The following is an 8,369-nucleotide window of genomic DNA, read 5'->3' as shown; positions in this document are numbered from 1 at the left end:
TACACACATCCCAACAAAATCTTTCATTAATATAATAATCCAAATTAAAATTTTATGCAACAAACCAGCAATCTAATTATCCTTCTCATAATTAGTTCCTTCTCATAAGATGCCAACATATCCAAGTAAAACCCTGGAGAATATATCTAAGTGCAAATTAACTGAATACATATCACCAAGTTCTTTTTCAACCTTCCTGTAAAGCTCCTCCTGCAAGCAGAGTGATCTTTTCAAGTCATCAGTGAGGACATCTCCACCGAGGGTTAGTTTCTTTGCAATCACATGTTGATCCTGCAACCGCAACTGCTCTGTATTATCATATTCTCCTAAATTCTGAACAACATCTACATACCCAAGGAACTGTGATTGTGAAGGTTCTGGAATTGCTTGCTTGATGAGGTTTTCATTAGTCTCAAACATGGGCACGACCTGTGATGAAAGAAGCTCCAAATCCTTTTGCAGCTTATCTACTGCAATAGAATAATTCAAATGGGCTCTTTTCAGAGCTGCTTCTGAAGTAGCAGCTCTTCTCTCGAGCTCCTTATTAAGAGTATCCAAATCACGTCTCTCATCAGCACGCTGTAACACGCGCTGACTTTATATCTTGTCGCATTAATTCCATTTCAGTTTTGCTATTCAAAATGGTATAAACGCAATTTGAATGTTCATTCCTTAGACTCTGCAACCCTGCCAGCATTTGCTTCTGATTTTCCTCGAGTTCCTGAACAAGAGCTTCATAGTAACACTCCATCTGATCCACTCCATCTGGTCCATTTTTCTCAACAGATTTTCTCTTTCAAGCTTTGCCTCATCCACTTCTCTTACCAGATCAAAAATTTTGGCTTTCAATACATCAATAGCAACAGTGGAATCAGTTCCTTGAGACATCAGCGGGGGTATGCCTATATGATGAAGCAAATTTTTTGGTGTACATCCAATTCCAACCCAAGAGCTGGCAAAGGCCGTTCGACATTGGGTTAAGTTGTTGATGTAGTCTCTTTTACATCCACTGATATTACTCTATTTAGCAATGACATGTCATCTCTTGCTCCTAGTTTGACCCCCTGTACAATTTGAAGCAATGCCTCCAATTCCAAATGAAGAAACCTGTAATCTCTTTCAAAGAATCCAAGACAAACTTTATTTTGAAGTTCTTTGATCCTATCTTCAGCCACTGATATTCCTTTCATCCATCTTAGCTGTAGATCTTGAACTTAAGCGGCCAGAATCAGCACCACAACTTTCACCATGATTTTGACAGCTTGATTTCAAAGTTCTTAGTCTTTCAATATAATCTTTGAAATTTGACAACTGCTAGGCATCCCAGAGAATCGACATAGTCATGCAGCGATTGTGATGTTGCAGTACAATGAAATCTCCTCTCCTTGCGCTCTCCAGAAGGAAACCGTACCAAAACCTGAATGATCCAAATAAAAGAATAAATTGATCAACACACCGGCATGAATACCTTCCTGTTCACTGAGAATCGCATCAAAATTATTTAAAGCATTAGAGACAGGGATTCTACAATTCTTTTTGCTCTTGTTCCTCTCCCACTCCCTCTAGTCATCTGCATTTAACAATTAAGATAACATTCTGCTCAACCTTAAGAAACCAATTAATTGGCCAGTTCTAGATACTTTCCAGGATTCTTTACTTCTATTTCTTGTAAGTACCATTGCTGGACAGCTTCTCTTAGCACTATAATCTTTTTTTCTATTCAAAATCTTTCCAAATCAAATCATTCAAGACGCCAAATCAACGAGACTCGATGAGAAAAACTCTAGCTCCATGTGTTCTTTGGAGCTAGAACAATCAATAGAATGAAACAAATTATTGATAAGCAATGATGGAACATCAAGAAATAAGATCAGGCTTGGAGAGTTACGTTTCAGTCTTGGCGGAAAAAATGTGATTTCCAAAATTTGTAAAAAAGGGCAGTCCGTGCACAAATTTGTAAACGTGTCTTCCAAAGCACCCCGCTTCACCAAAATTTGTAATAATTTTTTTTCGAAGAACAAAGTTGTAAAATAAAAACCAAGAGATACATGATTACCTGGGTAACATCAGGACCCTTCTCAGGTTCAGGGCCCAATGACAACAGTTTCTCCTGGCGCATTTTAACTAATGCAGCTTCTCTTTCAGCAGCTTCATGTGCTGCTCTTTCTCGGGCCTCTTCTTCCTCCTTTCTTTTCTTTTCAGCTTCAGCAGCTTCCCTCTTCAGGTGCTCTTGCTCTTCTATCCTCTGGCGCTCTCTAGCTTAGTAAACGAAAAACAGTTAATCAATGTAAGGCTTTTTACCCGTCATAAAGTAACTTGAAGAGGGGAAAGTCATATTTGGATCCTAAAAGAACTTACTTGATCAGCTTCTAGTGCAGCACGATAAGCAGCATCTTGCTCCTCCCTCAAACGAATATTGTTTCTTCTTTCTTATGCCTCAACCCTGGTCATGACAAGTACAGGGGCACTTTCCTCGATCACCCTTTGCAGTACTGTAAGCAATTCTGAAGCAATAGACATATACAACACATATGTCTATTAAAAAATGATGTTAAACTATTATAACTAAACCAACTCGGCAAAGAAAATTATCTGAAGGAATATAGCTATTACCAATAACTGCGGTAGAGCTGTTACAGGGAACTAGTCGCTCCTTACATACATCCCAATGGAACTGCAGGTGTTAATCATCTTTAGTTGGTCTACATCATCTTTTCCAGTAGAAAGGTAAAACGAGCAGATGGCATGTGGCATCATGAGGTAAAAAGGAAATCAGAGTGGACAATCTATAGGAGAGTCAAACAGAAGTCAAGCACAATTCAAGTATTGTGCAGATAGTTTAAGCTTGCCGGTAAAACTGAAACTTCGAAAAAACTTGGATGCCACACTGCCACTGCTTGGTAATGCTTGCAAGTATTTCAGCATGACAACTCTTTTTAATTTTAGCATGTACACTCCACTAGCATTCCTACTGATTTAGCATTTCTACTTCGTATTGAATTCTCCAGACCCCTTTTCCTTGCTTTCCTAATGTAGCAAGTATTATAGTTGGAGATTTTTTCAAGAGTGGTGAATGGTGATTAGATATGTTTTTCTAAATTATGTGCATTCGCTCAGTTTCATCTTTTTAACTGGTATGTATATTCTTCATTAAATACCAAACAGTTGGTAAAATAAGCAAAACTAAAATCCTCTTTCCTCCAAACAGAAGTTTACTTGTTAGAACCGTGTTGTCAACACATTGATTCTAAATTAATGTCTCTAGCAGTAACACACCTACCTAAGAAATTATAGCTCAAGCAATTGCTAAAATTATGAACTGTAAAAAGATCTTAGTATGTGTTAAAACATTAAGCTCTCGTTTGGCCATAGATTTTGAAGAATGAAGCTGAACTTGATAATCTGAATTTATGATTCTTGCAGTAGCCGGAAAATTAGAAAAACAAGGGTGCTTTGACATCATAATCTTGATTGAATTGAAAGTTTAAAATCCCAAAAACTAGTCTAAGCCCATTCTTTGGTACTTGAAAGTTGTAAGACCCAACATATATATTTAAAAATAAATTTTCAAAATCTATCGACGTCGCTAGCTAAAAAAATACTAATGCAGATGATATTGTTGAAAATTGAGAAAGCAAAAGTGAAACGAACTTACAACAATTCTGCGATCGGGAGCAGAAACAAACACCTGCTACACCTTTCCACAAACTAATTTTTCTTCACGAGCTCACTTACCATACCAGCGCTTGTACCCAACATCCCTTTTGATACTGTAATCAAACCTTCAATGGCACTAGTGCTAAACTCGATTTCCCTGAATTCGATAAATGCAATCCTAGCAATAACTTTACCAGCTATAACAAGGCTCCCCTTCAGTTCACTTAAGCACAACAAATTCAAATACAACAGGCCAGAACCAAACAAATAGTCCAAAATCAATCACGTTTAGCAAATTCACACAACCCATACTACAAAAGTACAAAAAAACTGTAGAATTCCACCCAACATCTCAAAGAAAAAGATACCATGGCCCCAGAGTTCATGTGTTATCAAGTAATAGCAAATACTTTTAAAAACCCGTATCTTTAAGAGAATAAGCACAAAAAATTGGCACTTTGCAAGAAATTAGGGCACTGAAATCCTACGACACTTTACAACAAGCACAAAAATACTGTTAGAAGTTAGAAATTAGGGCACTGAAATACCTTTTTCAATAGATGGCTAGGGTTCAATCGAAAGCAGTCGGAGCACTAGTAGTCAGAACAGTAGTCGACCGGAGCAGTCGACCGATTGGAGACCCAATTTTTTTGTAAATTTGGAGATGCGTATAGGAGCACTGGAGCACTGATTTGAAGATCACTCGATTCGGAGCAGCAGTCCATAGATCGACTGGAGACCCAATCTTTTTGATTTGAAGATTTACAATAGCTGCTTAACCCTTTTGCTTTCAGGCCCGAAGTGTTAACTCTTTCATTTTTAAAATTTTTGTTATATAGTTCATTATTTGTGAACAATTGGGAGGGAAAAAAATTAAAGTTGTTGCAATAGCTTTTTTCTCTCAATTAAGCGTTGCCATAGGTAGCTTTATGGCAACGGTTCATGCAAGTGTTGCTATAAGGCACCCTATTGCAATAGTATCAGTAGCAACAGTTATAGCCTCTATTAAAATAATTGTTTTTGCAATGGTTGAAACCGTTGCAATAGACCCTCTATAGCAACGCTTTTGGAACCGTTGTCAAAAAGTTCGTTGCAACAGGGACAATTTCTAGTAGTGTAAAATGGAAGATGTGTGTTAGTTTTCCTAACATATGGGGGAGATTATAAACAACTAATAAATATGTTAGGAATTATCATCAAATCCTCATTCAAAAGATAATTCAACTCAAATGTCGAAAGTATCTCATATTTAAGCTGCAAGTGCTCTTATTTTGTGTTCCTGAAGGACAAAGTCTATGCATGCGTGAAGCGTGATAGTCTAATCGGTTTCAAATGAAATAATCCTTGAAAAGGATAAGGAGCAAATAATCATAATAAGAAGGCAATATGCTCTTGAAGAGCTTACGACATAACACATCATGAAACCTTATGAAAGGTTCAGGTACCTGAAGATAATGAAGTGATGAAATCTCAAAATGTTCATGAAACCTTATGAAAGGTTCAGGTACCTAAAGATAATGAAGTGATGAGATCTCAAAATGTTATGTCACATTGCGAACGATACAAAATAAGAAACTGTCGACGATATCTTTGATACGACATTGACGCAATATTGTAAAAGATTATATGGATCTAAATTCTACGTTTATTTAAGCATGTTGACGTAGAAACATTATCAAGTGAAATGAAAGGATGCATCTTGATAAGCGTAAAACTAATTTGATTTGCAGTCCAGACACTTAAAGATGTCGCACATGATATGTTGAATATTGTCACCTGACAAAATTTACATGAAAACTTGTTTAAGGATTCTAATTGCTTGAAGCATTTAAGAGTTTCTAGGAAACTTATTTATAATCCTTATATTATATAAGCTTATAGTTTGAAAGTTATTGGAACTCTTGGAGAGTTTATAGATTATTTGCTGAAATGAGAATTATATAGAATTGGATTAGTTATGAAGTACCATATCTTAGTGCAATTGATGCACTAATATATCTTGCAAATACTATAAGGCCGGGTGTAGCCTTTTCGATTAATTTATTAGCAAGGTATTGTCCTGCTCCTATTAGGAGACATCGAAATGGGATCAAACACATGATCTTATTTTATTCTAAAGATTGCAGTCCTGATCTTGTTGATTATGCCGACGATGGGTATTTATTAACCCGCATAAATCTCCATCTCAAACATGCAATGTGTTCACATATGAGGATAATGTCATATCTTAAAGATATACAAAGCAGTCTATCTAGCCACCTCATCGAATTATGCTGAGATAATAGCTATTCATGAAGCAAGATCCATGATATATCTCATTTGAAAAAAATGTGGTTTGAAATTTGACAATGTATCCATAATTTTATACGCAGATAATGCGACATGAATATCACAACTTAAGAGAGGATTCATAAAAGGAGATAGATCGAAGCACACTTCATCAAAACTTTTCTACATACATGAGCTCCAAAAGAATGATGATATTAATATGCAACAGATTCGTTTAAGTGACAATGTGGATGATTTATTCACCAAGTCTCCTCCAATTGCAACTTTCAAGACAGTGGTGCACAAGATCGGGAGAGTTAATACGCGTTGTACTCTTTTTTTCTTATGAGATTTTGTCCCACTGAATTTTCCTTGTAAGGTTTGTAATGAGACAACCTATATGCGTATTATTAGATATGCGTACTCTTTTTCCTTCACTAAATTCTTTTTCACTGAGTTTTTTTCTAGTAAGATTTTAACGAGGTACATTATATATCAATTAGACATTCAAAGGGGAGTGTTATAAATATATTACTATATATAGTGAATGTCTACTTTACCATATATAATGCATGTTTATTTATGCAAAAGTTAGAAACCCCAATATTAGTTTTCCCTTATAAATAAAAGAATTTTCCTTCATTGTAATTAACTCCTCAAGAATTCCTGATTTGAAATAAAGAAGTTTCCTCTCTTCTCTCCCCATTCTACTTGTATTTACTTTATATTTCATGGCACAGTTAATTTAATAATTTAGTACTTTTTCCTTCACTTAGTAATTTAGTAGTTAACCATTTTATAATATTATTTTTAAAATAAATTTATTGAGTCCTAAACAAGCTCAAATTCAAATTTTGTTAATTTTTTTCATGTTAAGTAGAAAATCCTTGTCATCATCTTTCCTTTTTTGTGAAGAATATTCTATTCTCAAAATCATTTGAAATCAATTTTACCTATTTTATTTTACTCCCTCCATCTCCATAAAATTTTCGAACAAAATCAAAATATTTTTTTATAAAGTGAAGAATATTATTTTCCCAAAATAAGGCTTCATCAAACATTGACATGGAAAAGATAATTTCTTCCCATTGAGGACTTGTCCTCCTCCCTACAACATCCCTTTCTTCTTTTCTTTCTACATACACATAGGCTGGATTGAAGAAGAAGTGGGGGTGGGGGTGGGGGTGGGGGATGGTTAAGGTAGCAGCTCTTTCTTCCTAAAAACAACCCTATACCATGATCCTCATTGTCCAACCAACAACATCAACTTCCGACGATGACAACATCTAAAAATGTTGACGAACTGACTCGCACTCCTTCTGACATGAAATATCAAAGCTTAATTATGGTCCATTCTCTCTCTTTTTTTCCTTTAAAGCTCAATTATGGTGCATTATTGAACTCAATTTTTTCCTGTGTACTTTGGTCGAAAGAAATAACAGTTGATTGTCGTCAGTTTTTCATATTCTCACCTGTATGCTAAATATAGTGTGAAATCAATTGTGTTAGCAAGGTGTTTAGTTTGCTCTGTATCGTAGATATATTGAAAATTTGCTCTTGGACTTGCTGCCTTTCTTGGTCATTCAACTTTTTATTTGATAGTGGACGTAATGCAGTCTAATGGATTAAAAGTTTAGATGTAAAATTGAAAAAGAAACTCCTTGGGTCTTAGTTCACTGCTCAACTTTTTAGTTATACTAGTTTAGATTACGTACACAATAACTAAAGAATTAAAATTTTATAATTATTTTGCTCTACCTTTTCAATACTTATTTTAACTTCTTTTTCCCATTTGATATTGATGTTTAGATTGAAATCTAATTAAATTTAAATTTACACATTATATAGCTTATTATAAATGCGATGCTCTCAACGATACAACCCCCACCCCCCTCCTCTTCATTCCTATTTTCACTCTAAAGATGCCAATTTTTATAAATGTCTGTACTGTATGTATGAAAAAAAAACATTGTACTATATGTATATGTATGATGAATTAGGAATTTTATACCCATAACTAAATATTATGAGTAATATACCTACATTATTGAGATTCACTCTATGTATGTAATAACCACGTACACGTGACTTTCAGTAATAAATTGGTTAAATTATGTATCATTTAGTATTATTTCATCGCATTAATATAGTTTATATTAATAATTTTTTATCCTTCGATTATTGTTAAGTTTAATTTGATCTTTTAATATTTTATCAGATATATTTAATATTGAATCAATTACAATATGTGTGAAGGAGAAGAAAATGAGAGAGGAAATTTAATTTATGAGAATAAGGATAAAAGAGTCATTAAGAGATAATTTTTTATTTTTCTGAATCTTGCATTTAAATAATAATTCCACATAAACAAATGTTATTTAAAAAAATGATTAAATAGTTTGAGTGACTTTCTGAGTAAAAATTTGAAAGTTGAGTGACTTTTG

At 34.4% G+C, this 8,369-nt stretch overlaps 1 long non-coding RNA gene across 7 annotated transcripts; it reads right to left on the bottom strand.

Moving 5' to 3' along the window:
- LOC107850944 lies at positions 1-4,607 on the bottom strand. 7 transcript variants are annotated; one of them, XR_007048266.1, is made up of 6 exons: positions 4,206-4,604; positions 3,656-3,835; positions 2,614-2,674; positions 2,359-2,504; positions 2,057-2,259; positions 1-1,417 (listed from the first exon to the last, which is right to left on the bottom strand). It is a non-coding gene; the product is annotated as an uncharacterized LOC107850944 (long non-coding RNA). The 7 variants fall into 7 exon arrangements; XR_007048267.1 differs by having other exon boundaries at positions 3,656-3,814; positions 4,206-4,603; XR_007048264.1 differs by having other exon boundaries at positions 2,359-2,535; positions 3,656-4,601.
- Positions 4,608-8,369: the final 3,762 nt, after the last annotated feature.

This window comes from Capsicum annuum, chromosome 12 (genome assembly GCF_002878395.1).
Source record: "Capsicum annuum cultivar UCD-10X-F1 chromosome 12, UCD10Xv1.1, whole genome shotgun sequence".
Classification (NCBI taxonomy): Eukaryota; Viridiplantae; Streptophyta; class Magnoliopsida; order Solanales; family Solanaceae; genus Capsicum; species Capsicum annuum.
Note: the sequence above shows the minus strand (reverse complement) of the source record. Positions and strands in the feature narration are given on the sequence as shown.